This window comes from Cryptomeria japonica, chromosome 6 (genome assembly GCF_030272615.1).
Source record: "Cryptomeria japonica chromosome 6, Sugi_1.0, whole genome shotgun sequence".
NCBI classification, from domain to species: domain Eukaryota; kingdom Viridiplantae; phylum Streptophyta; class Pinopsida; order Cupressales; family Cupressaceae; genus Cryptomeria; species Cryptomeria japonica.
Genome location: NC_081410.1, coordinates 307,501,220 through 307,517,650, shown reverse-complemented (window position 1 = coordinate 307,517,650; position 16,431 = coordinate 307,501,220).

Sequence of the window (16,431 nt, the reverse complement as noted above, 5' to 3'; positions counted from 1 at the left end):
TGCATGGAGACCTCATTCATGCACCAGCACAAGATCTTCAACCCATTACATCACCATGGCCATTTTCACAATGGAGATTAGATCTAGTGGGTAAAATCAACCCTACTTCTTCCAATGGGCACAAGTTCATCTTGATAGCCATTGAGTACTTTACCAAATGGGTTGAGGCAATTCCTCTTACATACACTACTAGAAAGTAGATATCAAAATTCATGCCACAAAGTAATGGACAAGCAGAGGCTACAAATAAAATAAATTGAAAATTCTTAAAAAACTAGTCACTGACACAGGACGAGACTGGCATCTCTAGTTAAATCCCGCTCTTTGGGCTTACAGAATAGGAGTACGCACACCTACAGGAGAAACACCATATTCCTTGGTCTATGGTACAGAAGTGATACTCCCCATTGAAATAGAAATACCATCTCTAAGAGTCTCCTTATAGAACATCATATCAGAGGAATACTACAAGGTAGCAAGGTTACAAGAACTCAAAACCCTTGATGAAAAAAGACAAACAATGTTCAACGATCTACAAGAATATCAAAATAGACTGAGACAAAGTTATAATAAAAGAGTTTGCCCACGAACTTTCAAGTGGGAGATCTAGTACTTCAAGATAATCAAAGGAACCTAGTGGAATGAGAAAGGCCAGGGAAATTCAAACCTAACTAGCTAGGTCCTTTTATCATAACAAGGGTCATAGGCAATGGAGCATATAATTTGGCTACCATGGAGGGAGATCCACTCTCTGGCCCTATGAATAGCATGTACCTTAATCGATATTATACCTAAGGGTTGTGTAGTTTAGGTTTTACTTTCCGCATTGCATATCCTATCATTTAAAACACTGCATTACATATAGTTTCTTTTTTAATGCATTGCATTCTCAAAAGTTTATGTATTTCATATAGCAACATCAATAAAATAAGACAAATATTCAAATTTATCATTCGTTTGCATTCAAGAGAAACAAGGGTCATCTTCTTTCTTAGATATTCAAACATGAAGTCTATGAGGTCCTAAGGTCATTCATTTTTAATATTACCCTGTGACGACGCTTTACTTATTGTTGGGTAATGATTTCACTATTTGAGACTTGTTAACCCAAAATCTATCAATTGCTATATCTCAAACACACAATAAATCTCTAATTCATTTTAGACACCTAGTTGATCATATGACTAGTGAAAAATCTAAAATTCTACTTTAGCGCCGCTGTAATTGTCACACCCAAGTAGGTTTCATTACTTACAAGTCAAGGCAAGAAAAAGAAAAGAAAAAAAAAGAGCTATGCCAAATATCCATCTCAAGGCAAAAGAGAAATGATATATAACTGAAATATCACGCATACAAGTGTGACAAAAAGCTTGACTATGGGAACATACAAGTTGTAATGCCCCTACCCTAGTCGAACTGGTAATACCTGTTTGACCTTGGTTGACTTCCTAAGTGGCATTCTTGAATGGAAGGTTAACCATGGTGCAATGTGTAGTTTAGATAATATAAATAATCATGCATACCTATTATTGTGCTTTTGCATCGATTTTTGTGTAAATGTAATTGTTTCCTAACCCTTGTGATAAATCTTGAGCTAACGCCTTCATTGACTATGTATATGTATATGTATGCTTGCATGATTCATAGGTGCAGGAGATTGCAGGTACGACACCGCCTAAGGCGAGGCTCATCTCCTTCGGGGTTCGCAGGTTTGAGTAAACCTCCTCCATCCTTAGAATTCAGATTTGGGGGTCATTAAACTTTCATCTTGCCTTAGCCATGGTCAGGTGAGCATCGTGTGTGGATTCGTGGGGCTTTCCTTGCATTGGGTTGCATGTCATGTGATTTGGTGGACTTCCTTGATTTGCATGCCTTGTGCAAGGTAAGTGGAGTTTGTTATCCTAAGTATTAAATTCAATTTAATGAGTAGACGTACACATTAGTGATATAGAAATTTGAATAGGTAGCTTCTTTTATATGATTAATCGTTAATTTAAAGAGATCGTTTTAATTATAATTGTAGCAAGCTTAAAGTAGTTAACTTGAATTAATGTGTTCATTTACGCATTATTAGTTGATAAAATTAGGGTAAATAGATTTCTTTCATTAGATTAGTCATTTATTTAAAAGATCGCCTTATTATGTGGTAGCGAGTTAATTTAATAGTAATTTTAATAACAACGAATTTAATGAGTTATGCGTTTTAGAAAGGAAAGATTTAAAGTCATGTGGGAAATAGAAATAAATTAATTCACATTCGCATTTTGGAAGAGAAAAGGGTAAATTTTATTATTTAAAGAAAATTATTCTTTTTACTTGTAAAGTTGATTTAGTATAAAAGATTGATTTTTTTTGGAATTTTAAATTAATAAAAAAAAAACGCTTTACCCTAGTCAATAGTTTCGAAATATAACGTAGGCCTAAATTAAAATCGAGAAATTAAAATTAAAATTAAACAAGAAATAGAAACATTTTAATTTTAATTAGAAAAGCAAATAAGATGTATTGAATAGTGGAAAGAATGATTTCCATTTTGGATTTTCTTTTATTTAAAAAAAAATAAATGCCTAAATTCGAAATTGAAAATTAGGGCAAAAATAGGGTTTCTCATTTTAACCTAGTTTTGAAATGTTTTTGGGGGTTCTTTTCTTTTGGGCATTTTTTTGGAAAAAAAAGGTTTTTGGAAGAGAGATTGGGGATTTTGGACAAAGATGGAGTTTTAGAGCAGCAGATTTGGGAGCTCTTCTTCAAAAATATTCTTCCCGGAATGCGTTTTGAGGTAGGAATCTGATCATTAGCTTGATTAAAATGTTTACAAAAAAAAGATAGGGTTTTGTATTTTTCTTTCTTGCAACATTGGTTTTCAGATTTTCCATTGATGTTTGTGAATGAGTTTTATTGTAGAAATTTGTAAAATGATAGCTATGTTGGATCTTTGTGAGGGAGGTGAGTTTCCTTGTGCCAAAGATTTTCTTGATGGGTGGGTTATTCAACAATTTCTACTACTATTTAGAAACCCTTGACATTCTGGAAAAAAAAAAAAGGGGGAAAGAGAAATGTCTGTGATAGTTTTTTAAAAAAATGGGGTTTGCTGGAAATTGTTTAAAGTCTGTGTTTTTTTTTTAGACTGTGTGTTTTGGTGAGTTATTCTTTTTTAATATTTACATATACTATTTAAAATATATATTCATTAAGTAAAATTTGGACTACACATTTTGGTAGTTTTGGCTGAGTCTGTTATTGTCATTTTAACAAAAAATATTTAAAAAAAATAAAAAAGCAAAAAAAAATTTATTACCTCTACCCCCCATACGGCTGGGAGGGAATGGCTTCAATGGCAGCACTGCTACCAGTTGGTAGCGAACTGCTACCAAATGGTAGCAGCACTACCAGAGGTAGCGGCCTGCTACCATTTGGCAGCAGCGCTACCAATGGCAGCTGTGCTACCAATGGTAGTAGGGGCTACCAAGGGGGGGGGCCCACGTGGTTGTCCACGTGGGTACCTTCCCTCTTTTTTTTTTTTGAAAATTAAAAATAAAAAGTTTATTTTATTTAATTTTTAATTATTTCTTTTTTTTAATTATTTTATATAATTTTTTTTTAAAAGAAAAAAAAAAGATATATGTATATGATATATAAAAATAAGGAAGAATTCAGATTAATAAGTGAATTTAAAATTAGTATAAGGGATTTAAATCCAGTCTCCTTGATATTATTTAATTTTAAATTCAGTTTCTTATCTTATTTAATTTCAAATCAGTAAATAATATATTTGGATTTTAGAGAATCAACATTTAGTAAATCCATATTCTAATACAAGTTTTTAATTTCATATTGATTACATCATACTCGAGTTAATACTTATTATTATCATGGACTAAATAGTAATGGTGGACTAATACGAATTTTTAAATAAAAGTTAAATTATCAAATCCATAAACTTGATCGACATTAATGGTTAAAAAAAAGATATGGTAAACTTGCTCGACAGTAATGGTAAGACTTGATATGCTAGTGTTTGGTCATAAGTCGGTCAAGCCTCTAGTTAGGGTACCGTCAAACAAGAGGATCTAGGTTTGTTTGTTTTTTATGATTCAATTTGACCCACTTCTAAAAGGGATCACTATGTAATGATCAATCGAAGTGGATGTTGAATAGTGTATGTGTTCGCCTAAAGGGCAGAGATGTAAAGGACATGTAAAATTTGTAATCTTAACTATATTAAATGCCAGAGGGGTCTTGCAGTTGAGCAGACCTGGAGATGTAGCCCCTTAGGGGTGAACTCCGAGATCATATCTGTGTTATGCGATGTTTTAGTTTCCTTTATTTCATGCTTTAAGTTATCATGTATGGTTGTTATCTTGTAAAGTGTACGATGGAAATTAACGAATTTAAATCTAAGTGCATAAAATTATTCATCTTGGCAAATGTAGTAATTAGGTTCATAGAGGATTGTAATTAAGATTATGGAAAGTATTTGTGATAATGTGAATTGAAAATTGTAATAGTGGAAAGAATCTTGCTAGATTACATCATTGGATTGACTTGTTGTTAAGCATGTAAATTGAACAAATGTGAATGGAAAACAAAGTTAGAATTAATGTTAAAATTTCTAAGTTGAAATCTAAAGGAAGAACGTCATATAGGTATTTACTTTTATCTTCTTAAAGGAGTAACGCCATGTTAATTATGTTTCACTATATCAGATGAGTTTGTATAGTTATTGCAAGTTTTAATCTCAACAAATAATCCTTACCAAGATTAACTTGGAAATTGGGTTAACTCAACTACTTATCCATAATTGTAACCTTAATAAAGGAATCTCTTATGATTGCTAAAATTGAACTAAAAAGGGAAGTGTTTGTATAGTTGTTTACATCTTAATCTTAGTAAATGTATATACTTCTTATTAACTTCATTTACTAAAAAGAGTGACAGGCAATAAGATAGTTATATTTTAATCCTAAAGGGAGAATGTCACTATGAACTTATATTTTAATCGTGTAATGATGAATATCATCTTGCTAACTATATTTAAAATTAAAGGATGAACTCCTGTGTTCCTAATACCTTTTCACCTTAATGAATTTAGTCCTTCTATTAGTATTATTAAAACTTCAATGAATGAATTCTATGGCTACTCACATTTTATCCTCCATAAAAGAACTACAACTCATTAGTCAGCTATGCATGAAATCAAATGAAGGGACCTCACTCTATTTATTGTAGTTTAATCCTTAATGAATGTATCTCATCTTATTAACCATACCTTTAAAATTTAAGAAAAATATCAAATGTGGGTGGTTATCTTAAAACCCAAATGAATGATCTTTGTCATATTTATCACATTGAACCTTAAGGGAGGCCTCTTAAATTAAATAGGTGTTAAAGTGCATTGAGTAAATAACCTCTCAATGGCCTCCTAACCACCCAAAGTAAATGAACGCTTCCTAACTATTATAAGATATCAAATCATTGAAATATGTATAACCAAGTCTTATGCAATATCTCATAATTAAGTTATCCAGCTTATTGGATCAATTGACGCAAGTTGAGCTAGGTGTAAGGTTACGTAATCACGTTGGGAAACTCCTTAGGTTCATTTAGCCTTTCGTTGTGTTATCTAAGTTTTGGATAACTTCAAACTATCTTAATGTTGTAACTTTTCATTAACTCTCTTAATTATTATTTAAAAAAAAAATATTTACACTCTATTTGAGTGTTTTTAACTTAACCCCTTAGGGGTTTCCTAGCGGGGCATTACACAAGTAACTCCATCAGGGCTATGAACGCCTACTGGCAATAGAGCAATATTTGAGAAATTATAGTCTATAACCCCGTCAGAGCTCTCAAGGCTTGCTGGCAGTGAGGCTCTATTTGGGATGCTTTTGAAGTTAGGATAATCCATGTAGCTAGTCATATAGGATGCTAAGGATCTTTAGTGAACACACGAGAAGGAATTAACTCATCTACACACACATGGGAAAACAAAGATCTAAGTTTCAAGAACTGGTGGGGAAGTTTTCTGCATCTCCATTTGTAAATCTGAGTCACTAAGTGTGTTGAGTTGAATGTTCCAAAGGGCCCTAGGGATTGATTGACCGCTTATCTTTGAAAGGTTTTGCACCTCCATTTCAATTGGTGTATTACAAATGCAAACACAAACACAGTCAACCTTGTTTGAATAGGAAATGCATCTTCATCCTGCATATTGCATTCACATAGGTCATGTCAAAAATTCATTTGTCTCCACATACATTCTGTAGATCATCATGTCATACAGGTCTGCACACTGGGGGCATAGCTGAAAAAATCCTTAAAATTATATAAAGACCTGAAAAAATCTTAAAAATCAGATAAAGTCCTGAAAAATATCCAAAAACACTTAAAAACTCAAAAATCCAAAAACATTCAAATACAATCCTGAAAAACATAAAAACCCAAAACATCTAAAAAATGTCCTGAAAAAATCATTCAAAAACATTCAAATATCGATCTACATAATCCAAAAACATCGAAAAAGCTCTTGGAAAAGAACTAAAAATCGAAAATCAATCAATCTGGAAAAAGTTGCAATAAAATGTCTTATGAGAAACAAATACCCTAGTAGATATCCAGCAAACACTTCGTACAAAGTTAATAAAGGATATGACTATCCAATCAAGCATCTGCAATCAACTGATCAAACTGTCTTATCAATCATATCATATCCATATCAAAGTGATCATTATCTTGTCTTAAACAGAAGAGGATACACTCGAAATTAGACAGGTCAATCTTAAATGGGCTCCACAACTTTCTGAGATCAGACATTATCAACCATTTCATCAAGCAACTGAGAACGAAGGCACAAGGTCAGTATAGCTACTAAATTTTGTCCAGGTCAATCTTTATCTTTTATCATTTGGTGATAGATTATGTTCCTATGCTACTCAGGGATGTCCACAAGTGACTAGAGGAGCTATGATGGGCATTATCTTTTTCTTCGTTTGCTGTTTGTGGTGTGAACTGATGAAATTCTAGGGAAATTGATCTAGTGGGTGTCTCTGATAGGAGTTTCTAGCTATTGGATGCCACACATACCTCGACCCCTAGCATAATTCTCAGAATGGAGGGTTCACTCCTTGTCTGCTACATGTTTGTTTCTACAATGAGATATCTTTGCATCTTGGTTTGCTTATACCCTAATGTGCTAAGCTTCATTGTTGAATAATAAGGCTTAGTGATGAATATATATTGACACAATAAAATATGTGACATAGGTTTGTGATTCCTTCAAATTTCATTCTCATCTCATTTGCTTATTGATAGTTTGTTGATTTCTCATCTTCGTTCTAAATCATGTTCTTTCTAACATTCTTTCTATCATCAATTTTTCTTTCTATCACCTAACAAACATTTCTTCAAGGTGTATCTGAGTTAAAATTGTTTCAACCATTATCATACAAAAAACATTCATTATAAATTCATTTGCATTCATTATAGATTCCATTAAGCATTCATTATAGATTTCATTGCATTGATTATAGATTCCATTGCATTCATTATAGATTCCATTAAGCATTCATAAGAGATTTCATTGCATTCATTTAGATTTCATTTTCACCATTAATACATACATGAACTACCATTGCATAGAATCAAATAGATATGCATCATAAAACTCATAGCATCATATAAGCATACATGGAAAGAAAAACATAAATAGATCACTATCAAAATGTGTATATCATATATATACGACTCAAAAATGATAATGTGTGTGAGTACAATAAATAAGCCTGAAGGCTTAGATAACATGATCAACCAACACTACCTCTATCAGTAGGTGGATCCTATCCACTAGATCCTGCCCTAGGATGTGGAGGTGGTCCCATAATGCCACCACTGCTAGTCTGTTATGAAGTAGATCTACTCAATCTCCTCCCCATAAATGCACTGAAGCTAGGCTCTCTCTAACCCTCGGGGATGGCTCTCTCATATGCCTGTCTATAATAAATAGCCTCCTATGCAGTAGTGAAGTATCTCTCTGCCTAGTCACGCGCATTGGTACCTACTCTAAAAAGTTGATCAAAGGCATCCATGGTAATCTGACATCTCTACACTGCCTCATCTCTCTCCCTCTAGAGATGGTCTCTCTCAGTATCAAGGGCACCATAATCTGCACGGTAGGTCTCCCGCTCGACATCTTATCTAGCAACCTCATTCTCCAAACTCCGAACCCATGCTCTAAGAATTTGCAGCTCATCCTCCTCACCACCCTGTCCTCTCCCACCCTCTGCACTAGACACATCCTCTAGCTCAGGCATATCCTCATCATCATCCCCACCCTCATTGCTCAATGACTTAGAAGAATCATCGCTATCCTCACTACTAATAGAATTGGTGTCTCCACCAATGTCTACATCCTCATCTCCCTCATCATCCTCACCTCCTCTCTCAGCTCCACCCTCTCCTCCTCCTCCGGCTCTCTCCCCTACATCTATCCTCAACTACTATCTAGGATGGTGAATCTATTGTACTGTAATCAGAACAACAGGATCAGTCAAAGGCATTGGCCTATGCCTAGAAAACCATGCATCATACTCCGTCGTCATCCCTGGATCCACTACACCTCTACCCTAACCCCAGAGTAATGATTACAGAGAATCAAACTCAGCCAAAGAAACATGTGGATGTATGCAAACACCCCAATCAGATACCTCCTATGATACACGAGTGAAATAAGCAGTAACCACTAGTGTCACTAGTACCTCTCTAAATTATCTAAGAACCCATCGTGGAAGATACATCTCAGTGATCCGCTAGGTACCAAAGGTCCTACCAATAAGATATCTCTATTGTCGACAGAAAGGCAAGTGTACTGCATCATCCTCCCAATCGGGGCAATCTAAGTATGGTCTCCAAATAAAATGCTGCAATATGTCCAACTAATATCTCTAGTACAAGGTATTACCTAAACCCCTCTGTCTAATACTTTTAGATAGAGGGGTTTAGGTAATACCTTGTACTGGAGATATTTTGGTTGAGGGGAATTAATTTTTACATGTCTCCCTTGTGAAACAAGAAACTTGCCATGGATTTATGGCAGCAATTGAGCAAATACGCTTCAAAATACCCTGGTTTCACTAACGCCCATGTATGTTTCAGATTTTTTAATTATGAAATCCAATAAACATGCTTTTGTTTATAATATTTTGAATATGTGTTGAAAATATTTTATCATAATTTCATAATTAAAAAATTTAGTCACATCTGAAACATACATGGGCGTTAGTGAAACCAGGGTATTTTGAAGCGTATTTGCTCAATTGCCGCCATAAATCCATGGCAAGTTTCTTGTATCACAAGGGAGACATGTAAAAATTAATTCCCCTCAACCAAAATATCTCCAGTACAAGGTATTACCTAAACCCCTACAAATCTACATGAATGACATGCCTAGAAATATAAATGTGCTCCCATGCCCATGTCTAGAGCAAATTAACACCACAACTGATAGAACGGTATCCAAGGTACACAATACCATGCAACTGATAGTACAACATGGCTAGTAGACAAGGAACCCACATACAACCGATGATGAACAATCATATCATGGAGCACTCTGCCCCATCCAACTAGAAATCCATGACCTCATCTTTTAGGTATCAGTAAACCACCGACAACACCGCATAATACAATAGTCAAGTCATCATAGTCTATTCGCACCCAAGGGATGTCATAACGGCCACTAATCTGCAAGTCTTGTATCTCACACTCGAAAAGTGCACATAGTCCAGCAATGCCATCATCATGGTCATATACAACTCTCTCCCCATGAATAGGAATATGCAGTACATGCCATACATCCTCTAAGGTAATGGATGCCTCACCAGTCAGAAGATGGAATGAACAAGTCTCTAAGTGCAACTGCTCTATCAAAGCTGTAATCATGGCTTTGTTGGCCATAACCTCTAGTAAGTGTAAAACATGATATAGACCAAGCTATCGAATATGCTCAATCTCCTCATCAAGTAAGTCAGCTTGAAGATCAAGTCCACTAGGTCTGCTTTGTTGGCAGTATAACACTCCAATATTCTCCTGCAATGAGAAAACATTTGAAATATCAGATATCAGATCCCAAAAAAAAAAAAATATTCTCAAAACGCATGATAAAAATTACATGTACAATGAATGCATGATAGTTATGGCTAATGTGGTACAATTATGACTCTTGCATGACAATACAGGCTAATGCGTAATGAAATGAGCGCATGCATTACAATACACACTATTGCGTAAAGAAATGAGCGAATGTAGCATGTTTAAAGCTAATGCGTAACACTTAAGATGCATGTGTAGCATTTAGAGCATTTGTGATACATTAACAACGAATGCGTAAACATCGACAAGAGATTGCGTAACACAATGCAAAAATTGGTCATGGAATTTTTTTTGGAAAATGGGTAAAAATCAGGAAAAAGTTGGAAAAATACCATGTCGCTAGTCCCAAGAGGTCTCTGATATGAACGTACTCGGTTAGACAGGTGCATTCGAGCTCTATAACCAGCCATGATGATCAAATACTTAGAAAAAAGCACACAAATTGCAGAGAAAACCAAGGAATTACAAACTGCAAATGAGCAAATGAAAACCTAAAAATCTCTATTTATAGCTTAAAATTAGGGTTTTTTGACACCTCGATGCCCGTGGTCCTTGCCAGATTCAAACACCTTGTAGCCTACTCAAATGATCTTGAAATTGCATGAAACTTCACACGCTTGCTCATTACACTAATATCGAAAACATGGTCTCAATTTTTGAATTTTCTAAGCACCTTTTTCGAGGGGGCATATTTACACTATACAGCAGTACCAAGGCATGCTGGGGTAGAATTTTTTTTTTCTTTGAAACGAAGTCATTCTGACATTGTCTCAAAGAGGGGCAAATGTAGACACTTAAAAATGTCTCATTGATCATGTACTAATTATTCCTCTAATTGATTAAATAATTATTTAATTATTTAATTAAGTTAATTAATCTTATTCTTCTATTTCATATTTCCTCATAATCTTACTAATTATTCTATTTTTTATTCTATCATCATTTAATCATTTTAACCATTTTCTAATATTAATTAAATATTTATTATTTAATTAATTATGATTAATTCCCCAATTTAAACAATCTTCATTATTTAAATAAATTAATTCTCAATTTCTATCTCAATCCTATCATCATCTAATCATTCAACCTTCTTCTAAATATTAATTAAATACTTATTATTTAATTAATTATGATTTAATCCTTTGAATTAAATAATCTTTATTATTTAATTAAATTCCATTTCTAAATAATTAGATAGTTTCTTTAAATTATTTAATTAACTAATTAATTCTTTCATTTCCAAATCCCCAAATACTAATTTCATTTAATTTCATATTCTTCTAATTTCTTCCAAATTCAATTACATGTGCATGATTTCAAAAATCAAATTGAAAATCAAAGTCAAGTTCTAAATATATTCAAATGCTAAATTGAATTAATAAATTCAATTATTTGAATAAATATCATGCAAAGATTAAATTGAAAATCTAAGTTAAAATGCAAGCACATGCTAAATTAATTAATTCAATCAATTAATTAATTAAATCATTTATCTCTCCAATCTCTATTTCCATCTTTCAGTTAGCTTTTTCTAAATTAAGATTTCTTTGTCATCCTCTTTATTTCCTCCAATCATTCTTTTTCTTCCTTCAGTCAGCTTTTTCTCAATCAGTTGACTCAATTAATCTATTCTATTGAGTTTCACTCCTACAATCAGCAGTTCAACTATCAATTTTTATGTGAGCTCACCTGAGTTCCACCTCTTGATCAATCTGTTCCACTTTTCAATCAATCTTCTCCAAAAATCTATAAATTGAGCATCCAATCTCCATTTTCAACAATCATGAACTTTGAATCTTTGTGTCACTTGCAGGTTACCAACGCAATATCTGAGAGCCATCATACCACAGAGAAGAGAAGAGCAATGCAAGCGATATGCAATCTTGAAATAGGGAGTTTTTTATTGATTTGATTTATAATTCCTATTTGTTTGATATTGCATTATTTTATTATCTTGTTTGTTAGATTCTTTGATTAGATAGGGATTCGTGATTTCCCTTTGATTTCTAATTGATATTTAAAAAGATGAATTTTACATGCATACAATAGACTTTCACCATCTGTCCTTAGGGCTGCCTTGCTGAGAGGGGAAGACACACTTTGATTGTCTTCTTCCTGCACTAATTGTGTTCTTCTCTCACCCATGTATGAGTGTGAAGAGCTGGTTGCTTTCTCCGAACACCTTCCCATTGTGTGGCCAACTTGATTACAATTGTAACATCTACCAGTGAAAACTGAATTTCCTCTTCCTGAGCTTCCAAATCTACCCCTAGAATTGTTTCTTCCTCTGAAGGATCCTCTAAATGGCCCCCTTGAAGAGTCTCCACCACCTTCTTGCTTTGAGTTTTCTTCATTCCTTGATGTTTGTTGTCCTCTACTAAAAGTGCCCCTTCCTCTAAAGGATCTGCCACCTCTAAACTTTTGATTTTGTCCACTCCTCCTCTTGATTTTGTCTTCTGTCCTTAATGCTAACTAAAAACAATTATGAATGGTATCAAGAGTAAGGATACTGATTTCATCTTGTATATTTTGTCTCAATCCATTCATTTATCTAGCCAATTTCTCCACCTCATTCTCATGCTTCTTAGCTTGGAGGCTTAGTTTATGGAATTCCTCTGTGTAAGCATTGACATCTAGCTCCCTTTATTTTAGATTTTGCAGTCTCTTATGAATTTGAACTTCATAATCTCCTAGGAGGAATTGTGCCTTAAGTCTAATCTTCATACACTCCCATGAAGTTATCTTCTTTTTGCCTTCTTGTATCCTTTCTTCTTGCATCATATTCCACCAAACCAATGTTGATCCTCTCATTCTTGATTTGGCCACATTAACTCTTTTCTCTTCTACTACCTCTTTGTAATCAAAATGATTATTGAGAGCTTCTATCCAATCTAGCAAGTCTTCTCCATTGAGGTTTCCTCCATATGTGGGTAATCCATCCAAATTGTCCTTAGAAATGGATTTGACTGCATCTAGGAATAACTTTTGGTCTTGAGGCATAACTACTATTGCTAGTTCCTCTCTATCTTCCACTTCTTCATCAGTCTCATCACCCTATTCTATCTTAACCTTTCCCTTCTCCTTCTTTTCCTCTCTGTTTCCTCTGCTTCCTTTTGTATCCTTTAATCCTTCTATCATCTCTGCCACCATCTGTCAGATGGCTTCTAGAGTCATTGCCTTTGGAGGCATTGAAATTTCTTCTGATTCTTCACAATCTAACATACACCAAATCCTTCAAAGAATGGCTCTGATACCATTCTGATGCAGAGGTCTTGTGCCTAGCTCTCCAATTCACCCTTACTCACCCCAACTCCTTAACTCACCCTTTTACTCAAACTCCTCCAAGGTAACTTGTTAGGGTACACTCCATAGACCTCCAAGGCCTAAACTCTATTGGCTTTTCTCCTAGGTATAGCCTCTTGAGGTTTCTTGTTCAATCTGACCCAAATATCTGATTTTGATATGGTCTCCTACTAGGTTCCCAAAGCTCCAACTAGGCTCCAAAGACCTCCACCAAGGATCTTCACTCTAACAACATGTTTAAAGGTTGTGGTTATGTTGTATAGGTATGTTCAAGTTAATTATATGCATTGACAAGGTCCACACCTTCCTCCCAAGCCCTAGGCTTTCAACTTGCTTCTACCAGCTGCTATTAGGCCTAATTGACTAGCCCTTCTTTGACTATTTTTTTGGTCTTCTTCCCCAAAATTTCCTAACAATCCCTAGATATTTTTACATATTCAGATACCCATTTGGAAATTAAACAAGATCACTCAGTTTCCCATCTGGGTTTGTCGTACAATTAGGGTTACTAAAAAAGAGCCATTTTTAAGGGGTTTAGGGTTTCCAGGCAGTTTTGGAAGATATGCTCCAAACTCTTCACTAGTCAGAATCACCAAACCAAAAAAACTTGGATTCTTTTAGTATACTCATAGACCTTTCCAAAATACTATGGATTGTTGGGGTATCACTTCTCCATGGCACTGAAAATGAACAATCTTTGTTGCCCCCACACACTAGCTACAAGCTTGTGTGTTATTCATCTCACCCATTCTCCTCCTTGTGGCCTGAAAAAACACAAAAAAACTACTCTAAAACTATTTACAGAGTCTACCCAAGCCATCCACTAGATTTCAACTTGTTCCATTCATGGATGCTCAGGTAAAATTCATTTTTACAATCAAAACCCCGGGTTTCAAGGGTTTGTGAGCAACTTTTACAAAAATAATGATAACTTTTGACCCAAGGCACTTCAAACCTTCATATTATACTTTTTGGAAAGATAAAAAAAATTCCTAACTTCCTTTACTATTATGAGCACCGTACTAGATTGTACAGGTCATACAAAAGCATAAAATCAAAGCAAAAATAGTCCAAACGTGAGGAAAAACATAGGAAACCCTTGGCAAATGAATTGAATGCAAACCAAAAGTTGATTAACCTGTTATTGGAGATTATTAGAATATTTTATACACCATTTTAAGTTGGTTCCAACCAACTTCCAATGCCATTTCCTTCATGGACAACTTTTGCCTAAAAATGCAAAAGTTGTCATGACCAATTTTTGACAACTTTTACCTATGAGTGCAAAAACACACTCCAAGGCTCTCAAGCCCTGAAACATCACTCAAATGGAATACCACAATGGATTAAAACCATTTCCAAACATTCTAGCAATTTTCCAGGCATCCACCTGGTACAAACCAAAAATTGACATTTTGACAACATTTCAAGATAATGACAATTTTGGATCCTGAGTGCAACAAAAGTGTGGACAACCAAAGTATGGCTTCAAAAAGCATCATAGGATTTCTTCCACCTTATTACAACATAAAATAAATTGAAATCACACAAAAACTCTAAAATGCAAGAAGAGACAACTTTGAGCTAGGTGCTCTGCACTAGATACCTAATGAGGAAGAAGAGCAACCGAAGAAGTTTAAGGCTGAAGATATTCCGGACAATTTTGATATCAGTGATTTTACAGTAGATGAGATTGTTATGGGAAACCAACTGGTAGATGAAGAAGAAAAGATAGAACCAGTAAATGTACAAATTGAAATAGTTATAATTCCAGATGATGATACATCAGTTAATGTAACTGGTACTGAGGAGGAACAAAATGATCATAGTGAGGATATACAGGATGAAGGTGTTCAGATGACTGAACAATAGGAACATGAACCGAAGAGAGGAGAAAAAAAGAAGACTGAGCAAGAGCCATCAATAATCACTCAAATAGTTGATACTCAGACACCACTGGTAATGGACAAGGAGAAGATAGAAAAGAAGAAAGAAGAGGAAGAATTGAAACTAGAACCTAAAGTGATACCTTTATCACCTACTTCTAAGCAGAAAATTGATGATGATGAGGATGATGAAGCATTAAGTATATAAGGACCCATCAGTATGGATGCATTGAGTTCTACAAAACTAATGGAGATTGTATCTTCCATACAATCTAGAGCTAAGAAGAAAAGAATGAAGGAACAACAAAAGGAAGCTCAAACTATACAATGTGCAGTTGAGATTTTGTCTAGTCTATTACCAAAGATGGACACTAATAGATTGTCTACACTGATTGATAAGTTAGGTCAATTGGTTGCTGATGCTATAGAACAAATGAAAATTTTTGAAGATGCAGATTATTTGAATGTGGAAAAGGAGTTTAATAAGAAAAGGATAGAGCAGTTGATGAATGATATTGATAAATACAAAGTTGCTCTGATGGTTAATAGAGATAATATTAAAGATGCAATTGAAACCAGAGGTAAAATCCTTTCCACTATTGCAAAGTTTTCATTATTTTGTGATGATCTAATAAAAAGGAAACAAGAAGCTGAAAAAGAACTTGAAGTTCTAAGTTAATCATTTAGCCCCCTAAATTATTCTTCTATAACTTATGGTAGATCGATTGTTGAACTTCAACATAAGCTAAAAGCATATGTGAATGAAAAAGTGAAAAGGACTAAGTCACTACCGGAGCTACAAACACTTTTGATCCCTAAGGTTAAAATCTTGCAAAGAGGCTACAAAGAAATTGAAGCTATTCTAGCTACACTTGAGATGAGTTCAATTGATGCCATAGAGGAGTTGGCTTGCCAAAAGAACACAAAACATATGTTGAGATAATCGACACTCTTTTGGAGTCTTGGCACAATGATTTGAAGTAGTTATAGTCTCATTTTGGAGATGCATTTTCTAAGATGGCATTGTAAAACATTTTGAACTTTTATATTTATATATGATAATGCAAATTCTACTATATATTGCATTTATCTT